This window comes from Prionailurus bengalensis, chromosome E2, assembly GCF_016509475.1.
Source record: "Prionailurus bengalensis isolate Pbe53 chromosome E2, Fcat_Pben_1.1_paternal_pri, whole genome shotgun sequence".
Lineage (NCBI taxonomy): Eukaryota > Metazoa > Chordata > Mammalia > Carnivora > Felidae > Prionailurus > Prionailurus bengalensis.
The window spans coordinates 57546254-57574033 of NC_057352.1; the positions used below are offsets into that span (position 1 = coordinate 57546254).

The following is a 27780-nucleotide window of genomic DNA, read 5'->3' on the forward strand; positions in this document are numbered from 1 at the left end:
CACCATCATGCTCACCTGGGTATAGGTTCCGGATCCTGTCATCCCCTTATCTGGAAATTAGAATGACGGTTTTCTGGCTTCTGTTGACAATTTCTAGAGGTGACCTAGTGGCGTAATTTGTTCCCCGGGTTAGAAGAGGCGGGAACTTCCAAGGCCAGGGAGTCACTGATGCCTGCTTGCTCTTTCTCCCCCTCTCCACCACCCCTCCCTCTCCCCTCTCCCCTTCCTCCTGCCCTCCCTCCCTCTGTCCTCTCTCAGGGCCGGACCTCCACTGCCCTCCGGATCAAGAGCCACTAAGGGCTAGCACAGCTCTGCCCTCCCTCGGGCATCCGGGGGCATTACACCCCAGCAAGGGGGAGTGCTTTCTCCTTACTCTGTATGTGGCTCAAAAGGTGGGGGAGGAATCTCCTAACGTTTTTGCAAGGATCAGCTCATTCTGGGCTTTGAAATGAAGCGTTAGTCATATTTGAGATTTAAATGGAGGGAATGTCTCTCAGATTTTTAATTGGATTCTAAAGCCCTCATTGGAATATGAAGTCCATTTTGATCTGTTAGAACGGACAGCTGCCCCATGGCTTCCATTCACCACAGACAGTTTCCGCATTATTTGCAATTAGCAAAATTGATGGAGGGGATCCCAGGTCTCCTTCCTGCCTTTGTTTTTTGTTTCCAAATGCATTCGCGTGTCTCATGTCGTTAATTTCTGAGCATCCAGGAAAGGAGCAAGAAACAGCATCTATCTCCGCTTCGGGCCCCATGTTCTCCCGACCTCCCAACCGTGAAGCCTGAGGGAGTGTCTCTCATTTACAGACAAGGAAACTGAGGCTCCGGGAGGGCCGAGCAGCTGGTGAGGGAGGAGCGGGGAGGCCCCGGGCCTGGCCAGGGCCCGAGTCTGCCTCCCCACCGCACTGACCCACCTCCGGGGAACAGCTACAGAGAGGAGACACCCAGCCACCTGGCAGGAGTGACAGGGGACAGAGTCGGAAAGGCAGCCGGGCCGGCAAGCTGACGAGGACAAGGAATGTCAGGACCCTGAGGTTCTGGCAAAGAGGGATGGGTCCCGGGCAGGACTCTCCCAAAGCGTGAATCATTTACATGATTTACATTGTTCGGTTTTGTGACCTATCTATCCCAGCTGCAAACCAGCGGGTAAGGCGGGTGCTGCCGTGGGCCGGCCGCCCATCCCGGGGGATCCCAAGGGGGCTGGACAAACCCGAAGCAGAGCTCCGGGCTGGGTTCCACCAACACAGTTGCTGAGCAAGAGAAGCCAGTCACTCAGGAGATGAAGGTTGCGTTTCGGGTGCCAGCAGTGTGGGGTGGGGAGGTGGGAGGCTCAAGCCTCAACCACCCAGCTCTCCCCCCCGCGAGATGGACACATAGAGTTTTACGGGAAGAGGTGTGGGGATGGGTACGTGCGAAACAGGCAGGGAGCGTGACATGGGCGGGGCGGTGTCTGCTCAGCGCTCCAAAGGGGGCGTGTGGCGTGGGATCGTCCAGGCATTCTGCCTCTGTCAGGGCTTGTCGGGCCTGGTGATTGGAATGTTCCAGCCATTGCACAACACTGTCAGTGCCCCCAAGAAAGCGTGATAGGAAATGGCGGTGGGTTCAGAGGTCTTGTCTCTTTCTGGTTTTGGCTGTTGGCGTCTCCAGTGGAACTAGAGGGCTCGCCGATGTTTGCCTGCACGGCAGGGACGGATGCCCAGCGCCAGCTAGTTCTGGGCGGAAGGAACAGGGGCTCAGGAGCCGCAAGCAGAGGTAGGGCCGCCCGCACACAGCGGGGTATGTGGACCAGCCAACCCCGGGAGAGGCCTGCCTCCCACCCGGGCCCCCGCCTCCCCTCCTCCTCCGGCTCTGGCCGGGCCCGCTGGGCCTCTGCCGCAGACACCGCGTCCCTGGGTCACTCTGGTCACCCCGACTCCACCCTGGCCAGGGCAGGACGGTGGTGGCCCTGCTTGGAGACAGGAAACAGGTCCTTTGGGACATCCGGCCGGAGGCTGGCCCTCTCTGTGGTGCCCTCCGGCCACTGCCCTTACTAGCAGTGAGCCGCCAGAAGGCCAGAGGAGTTCCTAGCAGGACGAAGGAGGGACGAGCCTAGCCCGAGGCTGGGACAGAGGCCGAAAGCCCCAGGTCTTCCTGTGGTGCCTGGCGCGTGGAAGGGCCCAGTACATACTCCCCATCCACTGGAGAAGCGCACTTCTCACTGCGGCTTGCCGGACGGCACATCCCGCCTGCGTGGTTCAGCCCTGCCTGGTAACCGGCAGGGGTGGAGGGCGACCCGGGAGCCGCCTTAAGAGGGGTCAGACTGCCCCGAGGGGGGACTGGCCACGCCCTCCAGGGGGCCGAGTCCAGCAGGTGCCCTGTGGGCAGCAGTCCCAACTGCGGGGTTCCCCAGACACTGTCCGGGCCCTGAAGGACACGTGCTCTCCTGGCCGGCCTGCTGCCTCCCCAGCCCTACAGATCACTCAAGGCCTGGTCCCAGGAGCCCCTTCCTTCCCCTGGAGGGTATCCTCTCCACCCACGTCTTCATGAGGACAGCACGGACCCTCGTCCCCCTGGCCTGGAGCAGTCTCTGAGGCGCTGTGATCCTGGAACAGCTGCCAAGACGGCGTCCCCTCCCCTCCCTCTCAGAAGTGGCCCAGTTTGGACAGTCACCTCTGTGGCCGCCCACCGACGACGTGTGTGTGTGTGTGTGTGTGTGTGTGTGTGTGTGTGTGTCCTCCCCTAGATAGAGGCTCCCTGAGGGCCGGGGTCCTGCTTGGTTCTTCCACCAGCACGGGCTGGGCTGCAGGTCACACGGGGGTCCCAGGGCCGCCTCCCATCCAGACACCTAGAGAGGGACGCCTGGCCTTGACCGCACTAGTCGCCTTGCTGTGCTCCTGGGCCGAATCCTCTCATCCCCGTAGAGGCAGGGTCTTTCTGGCCTGGCTTTGCCCTCGGCCCTGGCCCTCACAGTGTCCTGAGCATGTGTCCTGCCCTGGGGCACAGTGGGGGACCAGGGCACAGCTCTCCTTCCCCCTGGAGCCCACGGGAGCCTTCCTCCAAATTCAGTTCCTGCCCAGGAACCATGACCCCGGCTGCCCTGGGGGAGTGCGCTTCCCTGCAGGCGTAATCAGGGCCGTGGCTTGCAAGTTGTGGAGACCTCTGTCCCCGTTTCACAGTACAAGACACTGAGGCCAGAGGGCTGAGGGGCCTGCTCGTCCAGTGACCCTGCCACCTCTCTTCAAACACTGGGAAATTCAAAAGACAGCTCTTTCGTAGTCCCACCGCCCCCAAGCCGGACCATGTCCCCGGATCCCGTCACCTGGCTGTGAAGGCAGGGTTGCACCTGCGCGCTGATGTCACAGCGGCCCCTCCTGGGGTTGCGTGGGAGGCTGGTCCAGAGAAGCGGGTCGGAGCCCAGCCCAGTGCCTGCCGCACAGCAGGCTCTTGAGATGTGGTGGCTCCTTGGGTGGTGACAGGCCATGGCTGGAGAGGCAAGGAGTGGTGAGTCCCAGTTCTGCCTCGGGCCGCTGTCCCTCGGGGTCAGAGACCGTCCAGTGCTAAAAATACGGCGCCTGGAACCACTGGGTCTGAATCAGCCGATCAAGGGCGCCGCCCGCCCTGCTCGCCACTAGGTGGCGGTGTTGCCCCTTCCTTTCCGGGGCTTCGGCGCTGGATCTCCCTTCTCCCGTGGTAACCACCTGCCCGGGTGTTACACCCGTACCCAGAGCTCTCGTGGGGCCTGTGGGGCCTGCGGGGCCTGCGTAACAGCGCTCAGGGCCCCTGCGTGATCCGAGGCTTCCCAAGCCTGCTGCTCCCGGCTTCCCCAAGGCACCCCCACCGCGAGCTCTCTGGGCCCCGAGGCGGAACCAGAGGTCATTTACGGGGTAGGAGGAATGGGGCCATTTGTCCCAGAGGACCTCCTCTCCAGTCCTTCAGGACCGAGGACACGACTTCTTGGTTCAGGCATGGAGCCCAGATCACAAATCCTGCTAAGTTTAGGAGCCGTGGCCCCAAACTGCAGTCATTTGGTGGCCATCGTGACTTTTTATATCCTTGCCATGAGTAAAAAGTCAGTGTTTCCTGTCACCAAGTGGGAGTTGAGAGCCCAAATAGTGGTAAAAACCAAACAGTGTTCTTAAGTTCTGGTCAGATATGGCTGCCTTCCCTCTCCCTCTCCCCTCTCAAGGAAGAGACGAGTAAGCGTCAGGAAGGATTACGGGGAGACTAGGCACCGAGCAGACTTACAGGTGTTCCCCCCGAGGACTCACGAAATCCCCAAAAGACTTTTGAAAGAGCAAGGATCGGGAAAGGCCTCCATGAGATCACTGCTCTGTCCTCAAGAGCCCGCAGAATGGTGCCCGTCTCACACTTCGGGAAACGTTTCCGGAGATTGTGTCTCCAGACACACAAAGTGAACTTTCCCTTCGGGCTCATCGAAGGCAGGTTCTCCAGGCATGTGAAGTACAGGGACCAGAGGGACAGCCACAGGCAGGGAGAACTCAGAACCAGGTGACCTGGCCTGGGGACCCGCCCTCCGTGGCCAGGAAGTGGGCAGTTCCCCCGTGTGACCCGGCGGCCATTGGCACAGTGACGTCGGGAGACGGTCCAGGCTCTCTGCGCCTTCCGGAGCGCCACAGCTGCTTGATTAAACGTTTCCTTAAAAACCAAACGTCTAGCTTCTTGACTGCCGCAAAACCAGCCTATTCAGCGATGTGACGTATCCGATCTTGGCACATTGGAGCCACCAACCTGTCCGCTTGTGGTACACGGTGCTTCGGGCTTTGCTAAGCCCTCTGTACCCGCGCTTTCCCCAAATCCTCTGAGTCGAAGCGCACCCTGATGAAAGGCCTGAAACCAGTCATTTGCAGCCTCTTATCTGCCTGGCTCAGCTCTCTCTTGGTCGCAGCCACAGCAACAGGCCGGCTTGTGGAAGCAGGCACCGGCCACGCCAAGCCCCTCGTTCCCAATTTTTGTGATTCTCAAATCAGCCTTGGCTAAAAATGAAGACTTTAACCCAAGACCTCGGGATCACGAAGCCAGCGCCCTCCAGTGGAGCAGCCGGTGGCCAAACTCCTGAAAAGGAGCGAGACGTACTGCAAACAGGAGTAGCCGTCGGCCCCAGCCCGGGGGGCCCGTGCGGCCCACGCTTTGGAGGGCCTCCCGTCTCGCCAACACACGTGAGAGAGCCGTCAGCCACCACGTGGCGCCCCTGTCGCTCCAAACTGAGCCCCACCCCTGCACTCACACCAGCCGAGACTAGACAAACGGTCCACGTCTCTTGCTTTGTGTCCTTGAATCAAAAAGGCACGGGGCCCCCAGCCCGTGAGGGCTGGTCGGCTGTGTCACCCCATCCGACACAGGCACTGCTGGACGGGAGAGGGAAGCTTGGGTATCTGCCGGGATCAGGTGAGCGGGAGACACATCCTGGCCGTCGTCAAGCTTTTACTTCCCGCTGGTGGGAGCCTGGGAGGTCCTTGGGGGGCCAAGTGTAGCTTCCCGTGGTGCTGGTCTGTTTATGAGCCACATGCCACACCCCCCATCTGGACATGGTGCACGGGACCCCCCCAGACGTGACTGTGTCCAGGCATCGTTGTTACATCCGTGACCTCCACACACACGCAAACCATGCCTTCCACAGGTGCCTTCTTCCGTTTTGTCACTGCCACGGGCCACTCGTGACCACAGAGCCCGGGTCATACTTTGTCTGAACCCAGGTTTGGGTGCCAGTCCTGGCGTCATCCTTTCTGAGCTGTGTGGCCGTTCCTGAATTTACACTAAGTGCATGCATCCGTTGTAATTTCTAAAACAGGCCGCCTGGCTGGCTCTGTCGGTTAAGCGTGCGGCTTTGGCTCAGGTCGTGATCTTGAGGTCTGTGAGTTCAAGCCCCGCGTCGGGCTCTGTGCTGACAGCTCAGAGCCTGGAGCCTGCTTCGGTTTCTGTATCTCCCTCTCTCTCTCTCTCTGCCTCTCCCCCACTCATGCGCTCTCTCTCTCTCTCTCTCTCTGTCAAAAATCAATAAACTTTAAAAATTTTTAATTTCTAAAACAGATGTAAAGGAGTAAAATCTTTTCTTTGGGAATTTTTCTTACTGGCGTTCCAAATGAGAATTTTTGCGTGTATTAAAAGCCTCTGTGACTGCAGGGGGAAAACGTTTGGAAACGTTGGATGAGACGATTCACGGGCTCTCTCGAGTGGCAGTGACAAGCCCAGACTCCGGGCGGTCTCCTCCGCCTGCCCCGTCCACCCTCTCTGCTGCCCGTGGGCTGGCTCCTTCTGGATCCTGCTGGCCCCGATGCCTCCTTTTCACACGAGCTGTGATCTTGCTTCTCTGTTTGCAGCTCCTTCCAGAAAGCTCCAGAAAACAGAACACCTGCTCCATCCGGGGCCCAGAGGGCCACCCGTTAGAGATACCCAGGATGCCCGCACGGGCTGGTGTCCTGGGTCTGCTCCCACACTGCACATGGGGAGACCGAGTCTTCCAGAGGTTCAGACCTTGGCTCCAGGCCATGCGGAGCAGGTGCACAGGTCATGATGCTGGGCTGACCACGGCGGTGCCTGCCCCCCCCCCCCCCGGACCCGGGCTCTGAAGCCTGCAGCTGCCGGGCCTCTCGCCTGGGGCTTACCTTGGCAAGATGTGCCCATTCTCATGGTGCCCCCACAGAGGCTGCGGACACTCTGGTGGAGTTGCTACAGAGAGGGGAGCTGGGCCAGGCCAGGTCCCTGGGAGAGCGCCCCTCTGACGCTTCCCCCGACTCACCCCCCGGGACCAGCCCAGAGCAGGACTTTGTGATGCAACAAACAGGCCAGCCTGGCCTCTTGTCCCTCACTCTCCTGTGGTTCCATCCAAGCCAGGGTTGGGGCGGGGGGAGCCCAGAGGAAAACCATCTCCCCTGTACCCGCTCCTCCCCAACAGCACTGGTCACCTCTCACCCTGCAGCACCCAGCCTGTTTGCCACCAAGTAAGGAGGGGGCCAGCGGCGGGGACGGGCAGGGACTTCTCCAGGGCTGCCGTGGGGTCTGGGGTGGAGCCTGGCCCGGCCAGAGAGGAGGAGCGGGCTCCAGACGGGGTAGCTAGGCCCCCTTGCCCTCCAGTCCTGGAGAAAGTATGTGGGCTGTAGGGTCAGCCTGGGCGAGCCCCAGCACCTGCTTTCGTGTGGTCTTGGGAAAGTGCTGTGACCCCCGTGCCTCGGTTTCCCTGGCAGTAAAATGGGCTCACTCGGCTCCGTCCCACACGGAGCCGCCGCGGGGGGGGGGGGGGTGGGAGGTGTTGAGCTCCTCCGTGGGAGGCCCCGGCACATCCCTGCGCGTCCGTGCACAAGACGCTCGAAACGGGGCATTGACCTCTGCGGTCCGGCCCCATCACGGCTGGGCACCCGGGCTCTCCTCGGGGCGCCGACCCCTCCTGGCTCCCGGTACCACGCCCTCAACGAGAGGCCCTCAGCAGCCCCCCTCCACCTGCCATGCCGGGGCCAGGGAGAGAAGGCCACGGGGGTAGGTCACCCCTTGCCGCCCATGAGCATCAGCTTTGAAAACGCGGAGCCCCAGCTCCCCTCGCCGGGACCCAGACCAGAGTCCCACGCTGGGCTGTGCGGCTTCCAGGCCTCAGTTAGCCCTCGTCTGTGCTGGTCGCTCCAGCCCTGCTCTACCCCGGCTCTTGGCCTCCGCTCCCCTGAGCCCCGGGCCCCCAGCCGCTGCTCCCCCGTCTGTAAAATCCTGATTGCAACTCCCCGGTGAGGAAGCTGGGGAACCTTGTGATGTAATATAGGTGAAGTGCGGAGTGGGGTGAGTGGTCTATACGCGGTGCCCCCCTTCCCATCCCAGGCCTTGGGTGTTCTCCCACCCACCCTTCTGGGGAGCAGCGTGCCTCCGTGTTCACGCACACTGGGGTCCCTCGCCCGTGGCTGGGAGAATGTGGCTCCTATGAGATCTGTGTTCCCATTTTAGACGGCCTCCAAGGCTGACGGCAGAGCTCTGGGGGCTTCGAGGCTGCGGCCGTGGGCCATACCAGACGTGCTCCCTTGGTCCCTGGCCTCTGGCAACTCCATCTGGGGTGGACGGGAAGCTGAGCATGTGCTCCCAGAGGGCCCAGGCGCTGACTGCCACCACCCCCAGAGCCACTCTCCCTGCCCGCCCCCCACCCCGCGCTCTGGACTGGGAGGTGTGTAGCCGGCGGGGAACCTGACGCTTGGGAGGAGAAAGGTGGTCCTGGACCCAATCGTCTTTCGGTCTGACGTTAATGCTCCCGTGGTCCCTGCTGTGCGACGTCCACGGCCGTGGTGGCACAGAGCCACAAGCAGGGGGCTTATGGCGACAAACCTGTCCTCCCCCCGTTCCGGAGGTGTGAGCAGGACCAAGCTCTCCAGAGGGTCTGGGGGAGGATCCTCCTGCCGGTCCCAGCCTTGGGGGCTGCAGGCTTCCCCGTATCTGTCAAATCCACTTGTCTCTCATAGGGACACTTGGCGTTGGGTTTAGGGCCCGTGCTAAATCGGTCGTGATCTAAACCCAGGATCCTTAATTGGTTATATCTGCAGAGATCCTTTTCCCAAATACGGTCACACGCCCAGGTTCCTGGGGTTAGGACGTGAGTGTATCTTTTGGGGAGCCACCCTTCAGCCCCCTGCTCCCGTCTCCGTCTGAACACCACCTCAGAGAAGCTGTGGGGCCTTGTATTGTCACTGCTCACGTGGATAAGCTTGCCCTCTCGACCTCAGGCCAGGTGCTCCCCGAGCACTTGCCAGTAGATGGGGGAGGAAGGATGGCACAGAGACACCCAGGCATCTGCCGCAGAAAGTCCAGTCCCGTGGAGCGCACCCAGGCCGACCCCTCGGTCACAGCTGAGAAACCCCAGGCCCAGGCTTTGCTTTCACACTGCCCTGCTCTCGGACATCGCCCTTCCTGCGGACACTACCAAGGACGTGCTCTGACGTCACAGCAGCCTCTAGTCTGGCCCCTTCAAGCCTCCTCCGTCCCGAAATCCCCACAGGGGCCTGTCCCTGCCCTGCGAGCCCCCTGCCTCCCCCCTCCCCCCGCCCCCAGACTCCCCTATCTGCTCAGTGCGACCTGAGCCCCTCCGGGTTCTGCCTGCACGGCCCGCCCCTGCAGGCAGTCTCCCTCTCGCCCAGCTTCCTCTGGCTGATGCCTTCGGCCTCGCCTTCTACGCTGCCAAAAGACCCTGCCCGCTCAGGATTCGAGGTCCCTGTGCCCACCCCCTCCCGCGTCCTCTGCTTTAGTTTGCCTTTTGCTGGCTCGCCGTCCCCTCTGATCTCCGAGCCTGGCCGGGAACCGGCAGCATGATCACGTTGCCCGTGCTCTTGGCCCTGGCCCACACACAGCACCAGCCTCACGCTGGCTGAATGAATGGAATGTGCCCTACCCCAGCTCTGTGACCAGAAAGCAGCCAGCTCCAGCCTTCTGGCTCCAATGCTAATGTCCTCCTTGGCCCCCACGGGGAAGGGGCGGTCGGGGGGAGCTCTCCGGGAGCCAGGGGCTTGAAAGCGCCTGGTAGGACCTGACCCCTCTGATGCCGTGTGTCCAGGGACAGAAAGGTCAGCCCCGGAGGAAGGAGCCCAGGGGAGTGCCGTCCTGGTGGTCTCTTCCTTAAGGAGCGCCCAGGGGCCCAGTTTATGTCACGATGCTTACTGAGCCCCTGCTGTGTGCCAGGCCCTGGACTAGGCTCGAGATCCGCCAGGAACGGGACAAAACACCCGCTCTCTGGGAGCTTGCATCCCGGGGTGGGGATCCAGACAAACAAACGAACAAGTAGGTCAGCGTGTGGGACATATAGTGGCAGGGCGGGTGGGGAGGGCCAGGTGGAACCAGCTGGATAAGGAGGGTGGGAGTTTCTCTCTTAACACAGGCCGTTCTGGTCTCACTGAGAAGACACTTGAGCAGAGACCTGAATGAACTGAGGGAGCGAGTCACATGGACGTCTGAGGGAAAGGCATCCTAGGCCCAGGGAATAGCAAATGCGGAGACCCTGCGGAGGGAGTGTGCCAGAGGCAGCAAGGAGCCCGGAAGGGCAGAGAGGTGGGCGGGCGGGTCAGACAGGCCTGGTGCGGAGCCCTGGTGGGAGGAAGTCACCCGAGGCTAGGGACAGCGTCTGGCTGTGTGCGAAGCGGTTATCACGGCAGCTGTGTGGACGATGGGCCGTGGTCAGAGCAGGAACTGTGTAAGGTGCCCCGTTCAGCGGGCAGGCTGTGTGGCAGCCCAGGGCGGAGACGTGGTGGCCACGGGGAAGCCGCGAGGTGGCCACGCTCCAGATGTGTCTGCAGGGAGCGTTGATGGGGTTTGCCGATAGCTTGGGTGTGAACGAAAGAGGAGTCCGGGTTGACTCGGTGCAGCCAGAGGGGAGGGAGGGCGATTCCGGGGAGAGGTCGGGCCTCGGAGCCTCCCTGCCCCACCGGGCTGCACCCTCCCTCCGCCAGTCGCCGCCTGCCCCTCGCGGTCCCGGCCAGGGCCCGAGGACCACGCAGGGGGACGCTCCAGCTCCTTCCCACTGAGGCAGGAGGCGGGAGGCCTGCCGGGGCGCGCACAGCCTGCCACGGTGGGCAGGCCCACCAGATCCTCTTTCCAGGGATGCGGTCACAGCGGTAGAGACACAGAAGCTCCCAATTAGGGGCCTGGACAGGATCCAGAAGCCCTGGGCCTCTGCCAGGGGCAGACTCTTCCAGATCGGGGTGTGTGTGCAGGGAGAGGTGGGAGGAAGCAGTCGGAATGGGGAAGACGCAGAACCCCGAGCCGGTTGACCTGGTTTCTGGGCCCGGCTCTGTCTCCTGGGCTCCTCCGTTAAGGAGGAGGAGGGGGAGGAGGGGGAGTGGGGCGGGGAGGAGGGGGAGTGGGGCGGCGAGGATTTCTGCAGAGCTTACCACAAGCCAGGCTCCCTTCTCCGTACTTGGTGCCGTTCCGGGTCCTGTGCGGTCGTCGCTATTGTTAAACCCACTTTGCCCGTGAGGAAACTGAGGCCCAGAGCCCTTAAGCCACTCGCCCCAGGTCACGCCGTTGGGAGGCAGCCCCTGAGGCGCGTTCCTCACCACACTGGCCCGTGTGGCCAGCCTCTGCCCGCCTGTCCAACATCCCCCGGGCCCCGCCCCCAGGGTCCAGTACCCCCGGTCCGGGGGCTGGCCTCACACACACACCAAACCGGCCAGCCCCAGGGCCTTTGCCCATGCTGTTCTCTACCTACGGCGCTTTCCTCGTGGCTGGCTCTCTGCCCTTCTGGTCGCAGGGGAAGTGTCACTTCTTCAGACACATTTCCTAACCACTCACCTCCCCCCGCCAAACCCAGATCTCTTCTTGCTCCTGATACCCCATCCGTTCAGCCAAGCCGTCCCGGGCAGGGAATACAACAGCGAGCACAGAGAGCAAGGCCGTCCATGTGCCCTCACCCGGGGGACAGAGCCCCGCCACCAGCCTCCGCCCGCAGGGTCGTCCTGACCCCTCACCTCTCTCCCACCTCTCAAGTACGCCTGAACTCCTTGAGCTGTGCCTCAGGTTAGCCAGTCCCCCCACATGACCCTGGGGACTCACTGGTCAGGTTGAGAGAATCGGCCCCTGCCGCCCTCTCAGCCCCTCCCCCCGCAACATCTGCATCCGTCTCGGGGATCTCTCCTGGAGCAGGTGCCTCGCGGGGCGGCAGAGACCAGAGTGGCTTCGAGGACAAGCCCTAACTCGAAAGAGCTAAGGGCAGATGTGGGGCCCTGCGCCTGTGTCCACGGCCCCGTGGAGCACCTGTCACCTCTGTGTCTGTGACAGGAACTCTCCAGAAAGAGCAGGACTAGGGTGAGCCCCTTAAGACCCAATCTTGAACCTTACAGGAATTGCCATACGGATTCCTCTCTTCCGGACATTTTCCCGTTGTCAGCTGCTTCTGGTAAGATGTGGGGCTCAGAACCAAATACCGTTGATCACGGCCCAATCAGGCAGGACCGTCCCCCTCCCCAGTTTCTATGGACGATGCCTCTGTTGATGCGACCCCAGATCGCAGCACAGAAGGACCGTCCTCTTGCTCCTGCCACCGACCCCAGCTCTGGAACACTTGTTTTCTCAACTCCGGCTGCACATGGGGAGCACCGGGGCCAGTTTTTAAGCTCCCAGTGCCCGGGCCACACCCCCTTATCAATCAACTCAGTCGGCATCTCTGGAGACGGCCTCGGTGATTGCAGTGGGTGACCAGGCTGGGGGATGGAGGTGCTGGTGCCCCGGGCAGTGTACTTGACTCACTGAATCCCCGGTGTCCAGGCCTTTAGGTAGTTACTCGGGCAGCCGTCTAACCCGTGGTTCCCGAAGAGCGCTCCAGGGAACACCAGTTGTGCAAAATGGTCCACCAAGAAAGGGTGTGTGGTCAGTGAGCGTGAGAAATGCTGCTGCTCTAAAGCCACCCCTTACGTAGGTCATCGGATGAGTCACAGGGGAAGGTAAACCCCACCCTGAAATCAGGCTTCCTGTAGACGGGGCGTACAAGCCCTCGGTGTGGCTGGGCACGCCCCCCCCCACACCCCCAGTTCCCTGCGCTCTCTTTCTCAGGTGGGCACTGAGCTGAGCAGAGTGGGGATGAGGGGGGTGGGCACAAAAGCCTGGGACCAGGGAGAAGTCCCCACCGCAGGGTCCTTCCTGGGGCCACGGGTTCACTGCCCCCACAGAGTCACGCAGAGGTCCTGGAGGGGCGCCTCCGCCCTGGCCAGCTTGAGTTCTGGGGTCCCAGGCGGTGAGGGGGCGTCCGTGAAACTCCGCAAGCATTTCTTTGCTTCTGTTCAAGTTGGGTCTGTGTATTGACCAGGCATAGTGCGTGGGAACAGTACGATTCTCAGAAAGTGCAAACGGGCTTGGAGGGAACAGTCAGTCCACAGGTCCCCACCTGGGGGAGAGCCACTGCGTGGGCCTCCTGCGTCCTTCCCCTGCCCCCACTCTTCTCCCTCCCGCCTCCGCTCTGCCACCTCCTGAGGGCACCTTTCATGTCGTTCCATAAAGAGCGGCTGCAAAATACTCCATTAGAAGAATGTGCCAGAACCTATTTAACGAGTCTCTTAATGATCGGCACTTGGGCTGCATCCCGTTTTCAGCCCTTCTCAACAAAGCTGTAATGAATGACTTCGGACACACATCATTTCGGATGGGTACAAGTCTGCCCCTAAGACAAATACCTCACAAGGGATCGGCGGGTCCACGGCCATGTGCATGGTTGTCGTGACAGACGTGGCCACATTGCCTCCCAAGGGGGCGTTCCAGCTGCTACACCCACCCGCGGTGCCTGGGGGATACGGCCACTTTTATAGAGTGCCCTTCTGTCTGAGGAGAGCCTGCCGTGCACCCGAGGATTTCTGGTTTCTTGGCTCCGGATCGTTTCTTCCAGTGACCTTTTATGCAGAAGGTTGATAAGTAAAAGAGAGGGAGGTAGGCTGGGATTCGAGCAGGGGTGGGCACCTGCTCTGTTGTCTCCCACCCCCAGGACGCCCTTTAGGGGAGGCAGGAAGGGAGTAAGAGGCATCAGGGCGCCGTGGGGATATGGCAAAGCAGGAAGCCAGTTCTGTCCCCGGGGGTGAAGGGTCAAGGGGAAAGAGTGTCCCTGGACCTGAATGAGGCCGGACCGGGGAGGGGCATGAGAGGGCTGAAGCGGGGCCGCAGAGGCTTCTCCAGACTGTCACCTGGCCAGTGGTGCCCAGACCGGCTCATAGCCACTTGCAAGAGCTGATTGGTCGATTGTTCAATTTCCCGGGAATTTCGTGAGCCAGTTGGTAAACACACCCATTGTTAAAAAGTAAATTCTATAAACTTACAATTAATGAATCTTCTTCAAAACTAAGAAAACCCATCCTCAGAACTCCTCGCTTCTTGATGACTTGGCTGTAGTTTGCTGCCAGCTGTGGCCACGAGGTCGTCTACGCCCGCGGATCTGTGCGGTCACACGCTCCCTCGGGCCTCTTCCCGACTCCGTGCGCAGGTGCAGGGTGGGCACGTCGCTAGCTTGAAATTGACTCCGATGGGAGCATTTACACCATGGAAAGTGGCCAACACTGCAGATTAGGGCTCCCCACAGTGCCCCCCGTCCCCAGGCTGGCGGCTGAGCCCCCCCCTCCCCTTCCCCCAGACTGGTGGCTGAGCCCATGCCAAGCACTTCACCGTGCCGGCTACTCTGCCCTCTGCCCTCCTGCCCCTGACTTCTGCTGATGGAACCCAGCCGGGAGCCAGCTGGTCAGGGCACCAGGCTCCCGGGGCTCAGACTGAGACGGAGCAGGTAGGGAACCGGTGCGGGAGAAACCGATGGACCACAGTTGGCGTGCCAGGCCTCTGCTGTCAGGGTGACAGAAGACACTTAGTGACCCCCGTCCCCTTCCGTGTGGGGTGGACATCTGTGCGTGGTCTCAAGCCTCCTCAGCGCTGACCCGGGCAGCCAGCTGGGAACTGGCCCTTCCATTGGGGAGGCTCTGGCCAGTGCTCAGATTACATACCAGAGGACGTCAGACCCGAGTAGCAAAACCCTTTCATATTCCTTAGGATAACAATAGCATCTTCTTACGCTAAGAAAGTGAAGTTCCTATTCTGCCTGATGCGTCGCCACGGTCCCTGGAGGGCTTGCGGGAACACAGACTGCCTGGCCCCCCGCCCGATGTTCTGATCCACCGGAGGTGGCGTTGCGATATCATAAGAAATACGTAATTTGGTCTTTACCCCAGGCTCCTGGCCAGAGCGCCTCAAACCTTTGTGGTTTTCTGACTGATAAACGTGCTCGGAGCATCCTTGATTCTAATAGTCGATCTTTAACCCCAGTTCCGACGCAGACGCTCTGGTGAGATCTTTCCTGGGTGATGGGGACGTCCTTTGTTCCAATGAAGTGACCCTGGGTGGCTCCAGGACAGCTTCAGGATGGGGCTGGTTGCCGAAAAGACCACGATTCGGCCCCACCCCTCATCCTCCTGGTAAGGGAGAGGGGCTGGAGGCTGGGTTCTTGGTCCATCCTGCCTGTGTGACCAAGCGTCCATAAAAGCCCTTCTCGTGTGCGTTGTGAACACGTCCTTGTGCCAGGAAGGCCACACCCAGCTCCACAGGGACAGAAGCTCCTGTGCTCGGGACCCTCCCAGACGTCACCCTGTGCATCCCTCAACCTGGCCGTTCACCGCCTTTGTAATAAATCAGTGATCATAAGGAAACGGTCTTCCTGGGTTCTGTGAGCCGCTCTAGCAATTAGTGAACCTGGGGAGGGGGTCGTGGGAACCTCCGATCGGAGCCAAGTCAGACAGAGTGTGGGGGACCGGGGACCCACCCCTCGCGATTGGTGTGTGCCCTCAGGGCATCTGTGGGACTGAGCCTGTAACCTGTGGGGTCTGTGCGGGCTCCAGCTAGCATCGGAACGAATTGAACTGTGGGACACCCGTCTGGCGTGTGAGAACCGATCAGTGTGGGAAACACCCACACGACTGATGTCAGAAGTACCGGGGGGTTGAAAGTAAAGGAAAGAAAACAGTTATTCTGGGGGTGCTGGGGGGGCTCAGTCGGTTGAGTGTCTGTCTGGCTCTTGATTTCAGCTCAGGTCATGAGCTCACAGTTTGTGGGATCGAGCCCCACGTCCGGCTCTGTGCTGACAGCCAGGAGCCTGCTTAGGATTCTTTCTCTCCCTCTCTCTCTCTCTCTCTCTGTCTCTGTCTCTCTCTCTGTCCCTCCCCTGCCAGGATAAATAAACAAACATTTAGGAAAAACAAAAGAACACAGTTTTCCTAGACAGTGAGTCTGGTGCGGGGCCTGAGAGCATCCTGAGCTCCTGGGCACTGATCCTGAGAACGCACTGACCGGGGTGGGCTGATCCATAAGGCTGCTCCCCCACAAATAAAAGGATCTCGCTGTTTTATCACACCAAGCCAGGCGTGTGGCCTGGTGGACCAAGGGGACGCCCGTGGGTCAGGGTTTACATTGTCTGCAGAGAGGGGAGGCCCCCCCACTGAGGCCCAGGAAACCAGAAGGTCGGCACAGAGTGCTCAGGACCCCCTCCGGGGGTGAGGCCAGGGCATTGCCCTGGAGGAAGAAGCCTTGCTGACAAAGTCCACCCGGGCTGAGGACAGAAGCGACAAGTGGAAAGACAGATGTCGGCGGAGCGAGGAAAACAATGACACGGGGACAAAGACGCTGGCCTTTGAGGCCAAGGGATTCAGGCTCCTGGGATCTGCCTCTCCGAGGCGGCATCTGGAACAAGCAAAGGAAGGCAGAGACGAGAGAGAACATTCTGTGTGATACCTTTTAGAGCAAGTTCAAGGACAGGCAGCGCTAATCTTTGGGGACAGAACTCAGACGGAGAGCGGGGCGTGTTCCCCGTCTTGACCTGGACGGCGGTCACACGGGCATACACATGTGCAAACATTCATCGAGGTGCACACTTAAGCCGTGTGTGCTTTGCCCAAAGGGGGTTACACCTGGGTGTGTCCACCCAGACTCGGCCTCACCGACTCATCTGTTGCACGGTTCCCGAGGCCTCCTGTGTGTGAGCTCGGAGAAAAAGTCACCGTCCGTGGCCCAGCCACACGGCATCCCCACCCCACGGCAAGGTCCTCAGGAGAGCCTGAGCACAAGTGGCCTCCGGGAACCAGGGGAATGTGGGCCAAAGACGCTGGTCAGGGCCTGGGGGACGTCAGTGGATCGCCAAGATGCTCCAGTGAGATGTGACAGCACCGGGAGGCTGTCCCCAGGAGGGCACTGGAGGGACGTGTGCTCCGGGCAGAAAGGACAGTTCGTCCAGGGGGACAGAAGTGACGTGTGTTCAGGGAACCGTGAGCCTTCGGTCTGGCAGCAACGTGAGGGTCAAGGTGGGAGAAGGCCAGAATCTCGGCTGGGAAGATGGGAGGGCCCCCGCGGTGCCAGGCTTTTCCCCTAAGGGCAGAGGCTGGTCTCCAAGGGGTGTTGGGGCCGGTGGGGGCCCGCCGGGGCACAGCTGCAGAGAGAAAGCCGTGTGCACACTCGCCCTCCCTGTGACCCAGTGGTTCCGCTTTGCTCCAGATAAACGAAAGCAGATGTCCGCACAAAGGCTCGCGTGGGAACGGTCACAGCAAAAAGCTGGAAATAGCCAAATGCCCAGGAAATGGATAAACCAGCTGTGGTGTATGCACACAGTGGAACTCTGCCCGGCAATAAAAAAGCGGGAGCCACTGACCCACACATCCATGCGAGTGAATCCCAGGGCCACGAAGTCGAGCGAAAGATCCAGACACGAGAGACAACATTCCGTGAGATTCCATTGGTGTCCAGATCCAGAGTAGGCAACACAAATGCATGGGGACAAAAGTCAGGAAAGGGGTTGATGGAGAGGACCACACCCACATGCCCTGTGACCTTTCTCCCCATGGCAAGCCCCACCCACCGACACTTTGACCTTTCTTATCTGCCCCTCACACCCCACAACACACGCACACACACACAGCATCCTGGAATCCGGCTGGTCCCAGATGGAGCTTCTTCCTGGGAACAGGAAGTGGCCAAAGCCTTGATTCTTTCCTGGGACGGCTGCCACAGCACCTGACCCATGCTTGCCCTCATCACCACCTTTTCACACTGCAGGCCTGATCCCATCACCCTCCTCCGGGGTCTCCCCTTTGCTCTTGGGGAAAAGACCAAAATCCCTCCATGGCCACCAAGCCTGCACGATCCGACTCCTGTGAGCCTCCCCCACCCCACGCCCCACCCCCGCACTCAGACACACCACCCTTTCAGTTTCTTAAAACTCTCCTTCCAACCTCAGGGCCTTTGCACCTGCTCTTGGCCTCACCTGCAAGACTTTTGTCCCTAGTCAGTTCTTATACCCCCGCCCGCTTCCCAGCCCAGTTGTCTGTCTTGGGCAACTTTTCCTCACGCTGCCCAACAGGTCAGTCTGTGAGAGCACACCTATGGACTTAACCTCCCCACCGGGTCATCATCTCCTTGAGGGAAGGTCTGTGTCTTTCTCCCCCATCGTATGCCTGCTTCTCAGCACAGCGCCCTGCAAGAAATTCCTGCTGAGTCCCTGAAGGGCAGGGGGGCTCTGAGCTCCCTCCCTAGAGGTCACAGACCTTTTCAGGGGTCTTGGCTGAATTCCAAGGCACGTTCCTGCTGTGTGACCCCGGAGGAACCGCTTCCCCTCACTGACCCAAGCTGCTCCACCTGGGAGATGGGGTGCCGGGCTCCTGGGACAGCTGCCTCTGAGCACAGACATCCTCGTGCCCGGGACTCTGTCCCGGAGCACTCGGGCGAAGGAAACGTCTAGGCCCTCGGTGAGCCACAGAGGTCTCAGAGCCAGGAGGCCACAGGAGCAGAGGAAAGTCTAGACTCGGGAGTGCAGTCCTTGACTGCCAGAGAGAGGTGCACAAGCCCATCCTTGCATGGACTCGTGAGGGGAGTCAAGCCAGGCCCAGCCTGATGACATTTAGTCTCCATGCCGTGGATTCCACCGTTGAGGCCAGCATCGCCTCGAGTGCAGGAACTGTCCCAAGGTGAGGCCGGGGCGGGGGGGGGTGGGGGGGGTGGGGAGGAGTGGCGGGTCTCTGCTCGTGTCAGCAGATCTCTTCAAGCCCAGACAGCCGGGCTGCGTCTCCATGGCACCAAACATGCAGGGCCTCCAGTGCCCCGCCCAGACCCGACTGCACCCACCTCCGGCACCGCCCCTGCGCAGCAGAGGGCAGGCAGCAGAGGGGGTCGGGTGGTAGACTGCCCGGCGCGCTGGGGAGAAGTCGGTGCAAGGGGCCTGGGGCCTGTCAGGTCCTGCCGGATGCGGCCCCGTGAGCAAGGCGGGGCCCCTGTCTAGTCAGAGAGGCACCTCTGTCCCGGCCGCTCGTCCCGGGGCCCGCGTGCCGCAGGTGTGCAGGCAAGGGACCATCCTGCTGTCCTCCTGCTGCTGGAGACGGTGGCAGTGATCGCGACCAGCAGCCAGGAGCCAGCCAGGGTTCCGTTTGGTTCCAGCTCAGGGTGGTATCGAAGGAGACTAAGTAGGTCTCCTTTCCTCCAAATGGAAACTGCTCGCGCAGGCCCTATGGAAGGAGCTGGGCCACCGGGAAGGGAGGCCGCCGCGAGGGGGCCGCCCCTCCCCGTCCCATCCCTCGGTTTGAATGTGGCCGCCGAGAGCTCCTGCCTCGGAGGGTGGCGGGAAATGCCGAGCACCTGCCTGGCGTCCGGTTGGGAGGGGCGACGTCCTAGCTTTCATCCCGTTTGGCCCCACCTTCGGCCCTCCCCCCGGGGCGCCACTCCTGCTCCGGGCCCCCCAGCCCCGGCCCTGGGCCCCACGCCAAGAGGGCTCGTCAGCTGCTTTGCAAGATCTTCACGGGGTCTGCCCGAGGCCCCGGGGGCTCCAGAGTCGCAGCCAGAGGGGGGCAGTCCCCGGCCCCATGAAGATGCGTCCTCTAAGCGCCGCTGGGCTCCGCCGCAGAGAGGGCGCCACCCTCACGGGGTCGTGGGGGCGCAAGCACCCGAGCAGGCTGTGCTAAGGGGACGGCGACGGCTCTGTCCTGGCCTCCGCCCTCCCTCCGTGACCTCCCCCGATCCCCAGACTTCTGACGTCGTCTCTTTGCCAGCAGCGGCTGTGCTTCACACCCAAGCCGAGACCCCTCGGGCCCCGCGCCTCGGCCTTCTGTGCCCAGCTGGAGAGCTCCACAGGCACCTCAGGCCGCAAGACCGTACGTGGCCACCCCCACCCCCATCTCTCCCCTTCTTCGGCTTCTCTCCGAAGCGAATGCCCCGCCTGCCACCGTCCCACACGTGGCCCCCATCAGGAAAACGTCCTTGACGCCTCCCTGTCCCTGCTCACCCCCGGGGAGTCAGGGCGGGGGGACCAGGTAGCCTGAGTCCGCCTTGGTGGGAATATCTACACCACAGGGACCGGCAGGTGCACACACCAGGGCCCTGCTCTCGGAGGGGTGAGTGGTTCACGCTGAGCCAGGCAAGAGGCTCACCTCCAGTGTCGGTCTGTCACTAAGTCCCGCTGACGCTGGCTCCAAAATGGGTGGAGATCCCATCCGTTCTGCACCCACACGGCCGGTACCTTGGTCCAAGGCAGCTTCGGCTCTCACTGGACAGCCCCCACTCTGCCCAGGACCTCCGGGGGCTCCCCGCTGCAGCCGAGCTTGTCTCCCAGCCCCTCAGGGCCCCCCTCACCCTCCCGTCCTCAAACAAGGCAACCACCTCCCACCCTGGGGCCTCTCCTGGGAGCACGTGTGTCCTGCGCCCCCAGACCGCCCCACCCCGGTTCTCTGAGTGGCCAAGCACGCCTCAGCTGACACGCGATCTCTCCAGAGCGGCTGCAGTGACACCCATCGCCCCCACCCTCGAGTGCCCTCCAAAGCCCCTTCTCGTTTCTCCCCTCCGACCCTGGGCCCTTGGGCACGGAAGCGTTTGTCACAAACGCACTGGAAGGGGAGGTGGTGGACCACCTCCAGGGGCTCCCACTGCCCTCAGGCCTCAGATGCAGGCAGGACACCAGTGCTGTTCTGCCGAGAAACGTGCAAAATGCTCTTGGAGCTGTTCTCCTGTCCTGTCCTGTCCTGTCGCTGGGAAAGGTCCGATCACATGACACTAAGTTAAATCCCGGAGGCCCTGACCCCACCTGCCCGAGAAGGCAAGGCCCCATAAAACCTGATAACGGTGGCAAACAAGGCTTTTTTTAGTAGCACGTGGGCCAAATGAAACAAAGCCAGTGATGCCCACCCCCAGCCCCCGCTCCCCGGGGCCAAGGGGCAAAAGCCACAGACACCAGAGACAAAACAGCTCAGGAGCGCCAGCTCCGCTTCTGGCCTCTGGGTCCAGGACAATAAACCTGGGCCGCTCGGGAAGGGCCCGGAAGCCTGTTGGAAGGGCTGGTCAGACAGTCCTGGCAGCCCGGAGTCTGGGGGGCTTCCTTCTGCTGCAAGCCTACCTCTCAGCATGCCAAGGGGCCTGGGGCTTGCAGGTCGATGGCAGGACCCTCAAGGGCAGGGACCAGGAGGTGGGGCCCCAGTTTTCCGACAGACGAGGCGCCAGCTAAACCTCCAGCCCTAGACTGCAGGTTACTTACGATTTACGAGCCTGTAGGGAGAGAGGCACTGCACCCCCAAGGGCCTAGCGTGGGCTCATCCAGAGCAGTCAAGGGCTCATCCAGAGCAGTCAAGTCAAAGGACTGTGCAGGCGTAGGCGGAGCCTTTGATGGAATTTCTCGTCCTCTCCTTCAGCAGTGGATCAAAACCTGGAGGGAATCACCCAGAAGCCTCGTGAAAGTGCAGGTTGTGGGGCCAGGGCGGGGGCCTGAGCCTCTATGTTTCTAATAAGTTCCCAGGTGCTGCTGCTGCTGCTGCTGGTCCGGGGACCACATTTCCAGAACCTCAAGGACATTTGGGGGGAGTGGGGCTCTGGGCTGGGTGGCTGGAAAACGAGCAGGTCCATGTAAATGACCGCCCAGAATGAGAATGTCCGCATGGTGATACACAGAGGGGAGGGGTGTCCGCCTCTTCCTGAGGACCCACAGCCTCCCTGAGGACCCATGAGCTACCTGGGGGACAGGTATTATCACCTCTGTACTACAGATGAGGAAACTGAGGCTCGGAGAAGTGAAGTAACGAACCCAAAGACACATCGGAGCTGATGCACAAGGCTCTGGGCTGACGGCTCAGAGCCTGGAGCCTGTTTCCGATTCTGTGTCTCCCTCTCTCTCTGCCCCTCCCCCGTTCATGCTCTGTCTCTCTCTGTCCCAAAAATAAATAAACGTTGAAAAAACAAATTAAAAAAAAAAAAAAAGACACATCGGAGCTGATGCACAACCCATGGTCTCTGACTCCACAGACACTGTGTGCTCCCCTCTGCCGATGGGGGAACCGTGTCTCCTGGAGGAAGGAAGGACCTCTACTGGTGTGCCACAGGGCTCTGTCTTCAACCTCGGCCAATTCCCAGTGGTCACCTAAGACTGAAATATACGTCAGGCACGCCCGTCCACGCGCCTATGACATAAAGAGGGCTTTATTCACGTTCGGCAGTGTTTCCAGAGGCTATCTGGAAAGTCTGGAAGCAACGAGACTCATTAATTCATTCAGTCACTGTTTACTGAGCTAGCACTGTGTCCCAGGCCCCGTGCTGGACACCTGCAATTCATCTGTGAACAAAACACAGAAGGCCCTCGGCTCAAAAATTGTCTCCACTTAGGATGACTATTGTTGTCTGTTACGCAAAGGTAATGGGACTTCGAATTCAAAAATCCAGCTGAGACTCCTTGGCCTCCCCCAGCTTCCTCTTTTCTCCCCAACGTGTTCCGGTTCCTGCCCCCAGGCCCCCCCGTGTCTTTGGCTCCCGACCTGCGCTTTTCAAAGGCTGGGCCTTCGCCACCACGCGCAGACCCACGGTCAGCAGCGGGCGCAGGAGTCGCTCACGGCCTTTGCTGTTAATATCGGCGCCTTTGCGGGGGGACGTGGGGGGAGGGGGTCTCCTGGCTTATCGTAGCTGTTTCCCGCAGGGGGGGTCCCCGGAATTCCGGGCTCACGGTGTGGCGGTGCAGATGTCTGGGCGGTGGCCTAGAACCGAGTCGGGGAACGTGAGTCGCGTGCGGTAAATGAGTAAGGGGACATAGCGGTGCGTCCAGTGGTGGAGTCGGTGGTTCTTTGGGACTCCAGCAAGACCCCCACCGGGGTCACCAGCAGTCCTGGTGGTCGGGCTCCTCTGAAGCCGATTCCTCTTTTAGGCCTCATGAGTCTCCCCGCAGCTGCGTGCGGAATGTGGTTGACAAAGGACCGGCCGCCAAGGTGGGAGGGGCTCCTCCCCCGGGGCCAGGGGCTTTCTGCTCGTCCCCTGCAGCTGCCAGGGCAGAGGCTCCCGGCCCCGCTGCACACGGGGACTCCCCGGAGCCAGCTGCACCCCAGCCCAGCGAGGTCAGAATCTCTGGGACCGAGGCCTGGGCGTTAGTATAGCTTTAGGTTCTCGCCGGGCGAGTCCCATGCGCAGCGGGGCTCTACAGTTCTGCTCTGCCATCGGCCTCTCACGTGCAAGACGTGGAAGCTCAGAGGGGTTAAGTCACCTGCCCAAAGTCACCCAGCTGAAAGTGATGGGGTCAGAGTCCCCGTTTGTCTCACTCCTGGGCAGAACCCCCTGTCCACCCTGACTGTAGGGCAGGTACATTCACTCTCCTGCCATAACTTTCCCCCTGGCTTTTCAGGAGGAGGGGGAATCGGGAGGCAAAGAGTGTGGCCACAGGCTGGGGCTGAGCCCCCCCATCAGACTGTCCTCTGGGGGCCAACCCCACACTCCGCCTGTGGTTCCTGACCCCCCCCCCACCAGCTCTCTCCGTGGGTGGGAAGAGGGCCCAGCCCCCCCTCCCCCCCCCCCCACCGCAGCTTTGACCTCATCTCCCCAGGCATCTGTGGTGATCCCCTGGGTCGTGAACCCCCGCGGGCAGCTCCCACCGCTGTCCTGGGGCAGCCTGCGTGGCCCTGCCACCAGACAGCCAGATTTCATTCCGGGTCCCCTCTGCCACCCCGCTGGAAACAGTGGCCTTGGGCCAGTCCCCCTGGGTTTCTTCATCTGCAAGCTAAACTTGTTGTTGAAAATATTTGCCCACCCCCTGGTTGTGGGGAGTCAGTGAGATAAGGTGGTGGCAAAGCTCTGTGAGTGGGGAAGGCAAATATTAGCTCTACTGTTATGTGCCGGAAGAGCCTGGTCCCGTTGTGCCAGGGCAGCTGGAAGAACCCGGTCGCAGTCCCACTCTAACCGCGCGCCGTGACTTGGGGTTGCATCTTAACGTTCCCTGGGCCTCAGCTTCCTCACCTGTAGCATGGCAAAATAAGAGCCCCGTGCAGACTTTTCTCACTGGACTCGTGTACTGGTTACATGCATCCGTCCCCGAAACGCCTTACAGTGTGGGCACCTCAGAAAGAGGGTGACTGTGGTGGTAGGTAGGCCCTTCGGGAGAGCTCCCGGGCCATGCCTCTGTGCTCCGGGCAGGAAGGAGACTTTGTCCCTTCCTTAGTTCATGGTCTTCCTTTTCCCCGGAAGGGTCCAGACGCTGCAGTCCCAGCCCCTGGCTCAAGCCCCAGTTCTGTCGCTCATGCTGTGTGCCCTCAGGCTCAAGACTGGCCTCTCTGAGCCTCAGCTGCGTGTAAAGCACTTTCTGTCCACGCCTGGAGGTGCCTGGCCCGTGGCAGTGCTCTGGGAGCAGTCACAGGGAAAAGGGAGGCGGAAGGGCCAGAAGCAGCCCCTGGGAATAGTCCTAGGACTTTGTGGGGAGAGAGAAGTCGCGGTTTTGACAGGGGATCCTTCCAATGTCAGGACCCCCAGGGGAGCGCCCCGAAGCTAGCCTGTCCTCCCTTCCACTGGTTCCCCAGCACCCAAGCACCTGCAGGGAGCTTGGGGGAGGCCCGGGGGCGGGGGGCTGCTGTGTCTGAGCTCCTTCCTACTGCTGGGCCCCTCCCTCTGCTGTCACCACCTTGCAAGGCCAGTGCCCAGATGGGAGAACTGAGGCTCAGAAGGGAAACGCCTCTCCCAAGTCACCCTGTCCGGCTGCTTGCTGCACCGTGGACACCCGATGGGTGTGATTTCTCAAGGACTGAGAGTGTTCCTGGAACACGGTGGGACTTTTCGCTGCTAAATCCAGGAATGTCCCGATTTGCATGACCAGCCAGCAGCAGGTGCCAATGTCCAGTAAAAGCCTAAAAAGGGCCACAGGCATGCATTTTCCAGATGCCACACTAATCACGTAAAAAGAAACAGGTGAACACTATTTTAATGCTTTGTCTTATTTAACCCAAGATGTCTAAAATATTCTCATTCTACCATGGAATCCATATAAAAATAATTGAGACATTTTCCCTTCCTTTTTTTTTTTTTTTTATTGTACTATTCAAAACCTAGTGTACTTTATGCTTATGGCTAGATTTGCCAAATAAAATAGAGGCTGAAATTAACTGAATTTCGGATAGACAATGAAAAAAAAAATTGTTTCGTCTAAGTGCATCCTAAATACTGCATGGAATGTATTTACACTAAAAGCCTGTATCTTATCTGCAGTCCGGTTGCCTGAGGGCCTGTATTTGTCCAGGCGCTCATATTCCAGATGCTGAAGGGGACGGGGCAGGTGTGGAGGGGTCGGGGCACCCAGTGGAGTCCCAAGAGAGCCAGTCACCCAAAGTGAACCTCCACAGACCTGCCTTCCCTCTCCATGGTCCCCAACCACCGTCCCTTTGTCGCCCGTGACATTTATCTGTCTATGTCTTGGCCAAGCTTTTTGGAAGCAAGTCAACACATTCTATTTCCCACAATCTCCTGGCAGATAAACAGGCGACGGGGAAGAAAGTCCACATCTCGCCCACAATTCTCTGTATCAGCAGATTTTCAAAATCCGGAAAAGGGATCAGGGCTAGCGGGGGCCACGAGGCAGGTCAGGAGGAAGGACGGGCCAGACCCAGAGATGGGGGACCTGGGCGCCCACCTCCTTCCCGGGCTTTCCTTTCTGGACCCCGAACCTCATCCTCGCCCCACGTGGGCTGAGACGCTCCAAGTGGGAACCTCTGACCCGGGGTGTCTCTCTCTGCCTCAGTTTACACATCCAAACACACTGGAAGTTCCAGACCAGAGCCCTGGGATGGGGAGGTGGAGACGACGAGGCGGCCGGGCAAAGATACAGCCTGCAGCAGAGGTATGTCTGTGGAAGCCGCACTCCCTAGGCTGTCCCTGGGCTCCTGGTGCGTGGACGGTGCCCGTTCAGAGTGTCGGGGAGCGTTGGAAACAAGGCCACGGCTGGAACGGCCACAGATGTTGGAAACAGCCACCGCCCAGAGAGGGAGGCCACAGCCAAGGTCACACAGCACACCTACAAGGGGCTAGAAGCCACCCAGGGAGCCGCAGCCCAGAGCAGTGGGTTTCCCGCTGACCACCCCCCCCACCTGCTATGTACCCTGTCATATAGGACCCCGCGGAGCACTGCTGCTCAGGGGCCCGGGACTGTGGGTGCCATTTTCCCGTGGGCAAAGCGAGGCTCCAGGGGGGCAGTGCCTTAGCAGAAATCACCCAGCCCGGGGGGCTGCGCCCAAGCCCAGCACCCAGCAGGCCATACTCGGTGCAGCCCAGTCTGGCCCATCATGTGATCTGTGGGGCCCGGTGCAAATTGGGAGAATGAGGGACCCCTCATTCAAAAATTCACAAGGACTTTATTTTTTATGATTACTTTTTCATGTTTTATTTATTTTTGAGAGAGAGAGAGAGACCGAGTACGAGCCAGGGAGGGGCAGAGAGAGAGGGAGACAGAATCCGTGAAGCAGGCTCCAGGCTCTGAGCAGTCAGCGGGGCTCGAACCCGTGAACCACGAGATCATCACCCGAGCTGAAGTCGGATGCTCAACCGACTGAGCCACCCAGGCGCCCCTAATAAGGATTTTAAAGTGGTGACAGAGGAGCTTTAAAGCAAGCCCAGGGCCCTTCTGAGAGTGGGGTCCCGGGCACAGGGCACAAACCCAGGAGCCCCCAAGGAGGAGAGCGCAGGCCGGAGGCAGGGGCTCCCCTCAGGCGTAGCCTTGTGGGGCCGCCTTCCCAGCTCATGACCCCTAACCTCCTCCCTGAGCCCAGGGTCTCCCTTCTCAGCCTGCTCTTCGCGCTGCCCCCCAAACCCTCCACCCACCCCCAGCCTCCAGCCCTCCCTGTGCCAGCTTGCCTCTCTCCCTCTCCCCCATCCTCTCCTCCCCCCACTCCGTGGCTTCTGTCGTTCCATCTGTCCCTGCCGGTCTCAGCGGGACTCTGTATCCTCAGAGGTTATCTTTCATTGGTGGGATACCACCCTCTGTCCCCAGTAGAGCCTCACAATCTGACCTGGTCCCCTTCCTCCTCGTCCCCCCACCTCACCTCCCTGTGCATACCCTGTGCTGTGCGAACCCCAGCCCCAGCCCCTGTGGCCACCAGGACCAGGAGAGAGACATCACCTGGGGCACAAACTGTAAGGGGCACCAACGCATTCCATGATCAAGACCCACGGGTCTTGTGTTCCTGCGGTATTTTTAAAAATCAAGAGTAACGCCAAAAATCCAAGATGAAGAAACATAGCAAGGTTTTAAATGAAGACAGCATCAGTATTCTGATTTTTCTTTTTGCTCAGGCTCCAACATGGTTCGGCACGGTTACAGATCCTGTTTGGTTTTGAAATTGTAATCTTTTGTGTATCCTTCACTTTGGGCATTGTTTTTGATTTTTTAGGTTTATTTTTTTTTATTTTTTTATTTTTTTTTATTTTTTTTTCAACGTTTATTTATTTTTGGGACAGAGAGAGACAGAGCATGAACGGGGGAGGGGCAGAGAGAGAGGGAGACACAGAATTGGAAACAGGCTCCAGGCTCTGAGCCATCAGCCCAGAGCCCGACGCGGGGCTCGAACTCACGGACAGCGAGATCGTGACCTGGCTGAAGTCGGACACTTAACCGACTGCGCCACCCAGGCGCCCCAATTTTTTTAAAGTAACCTTCACACACAATGTGGGTCTCGAACTCACGACCCCAAGATCAAGAGTCGCACGCTCCTCCGACTGGACCAGCCAGGCGCCCCTAGGTTTGATTTTCCAAAAAACCTTGCACTAAAATACTATTTTCTTCATCACTGGGTGTTCTCAGTGCACCCTTAAATTTTGCACGCAAGGCGAGTTCCCCCTTGCTTGCCACAGCCCCCCCCCCCCCCCCCGGCCAGGAAAGGATGAGGGGGCGGCATTCACGTCAATAATGAAAATCACAGCTAATGTGCACTGAGGTCTGTGGGCCAAATACTGTCCCAACCCTCCCTCCCTCCCTCCCTCCCTCCTTCCTTCTTGAGCGCCTACTGTGTGCAGAGCAGCATTCTAGATTCGGGATAAAGCAGACACGGAAACACT

The 27780-nt window shown here is 60.3% G+C and overlaps 1 protein-coding gene across 2 annotated transcripts in view; it reads left to right on the top strand.

Moving 5' to 3' along the window:
* Positions 1-6810: 6810 nt before the first annotated feature.
* Positions 6811-27780, top strand: part of OSGIN1 (oxidative stress induced growth inhibitor 1) — a 32160-nt gene continuing 11190 nt past the window's right edge. Inside the window, exons 1-2 of one of the 2 annotated variants that reach the window (XM_043599768.1) lie at positions 6811-6941; positions 25472-25570. The gene's annotated coding sequence lies outside the window, so the exon portion shown is untranslated. The remainder of the gene's footprint in view (positions 6942-25471; positions 25571-27780) is intronic. The other variant, XM_043599767.1, reaches the window with a different exon arrangement.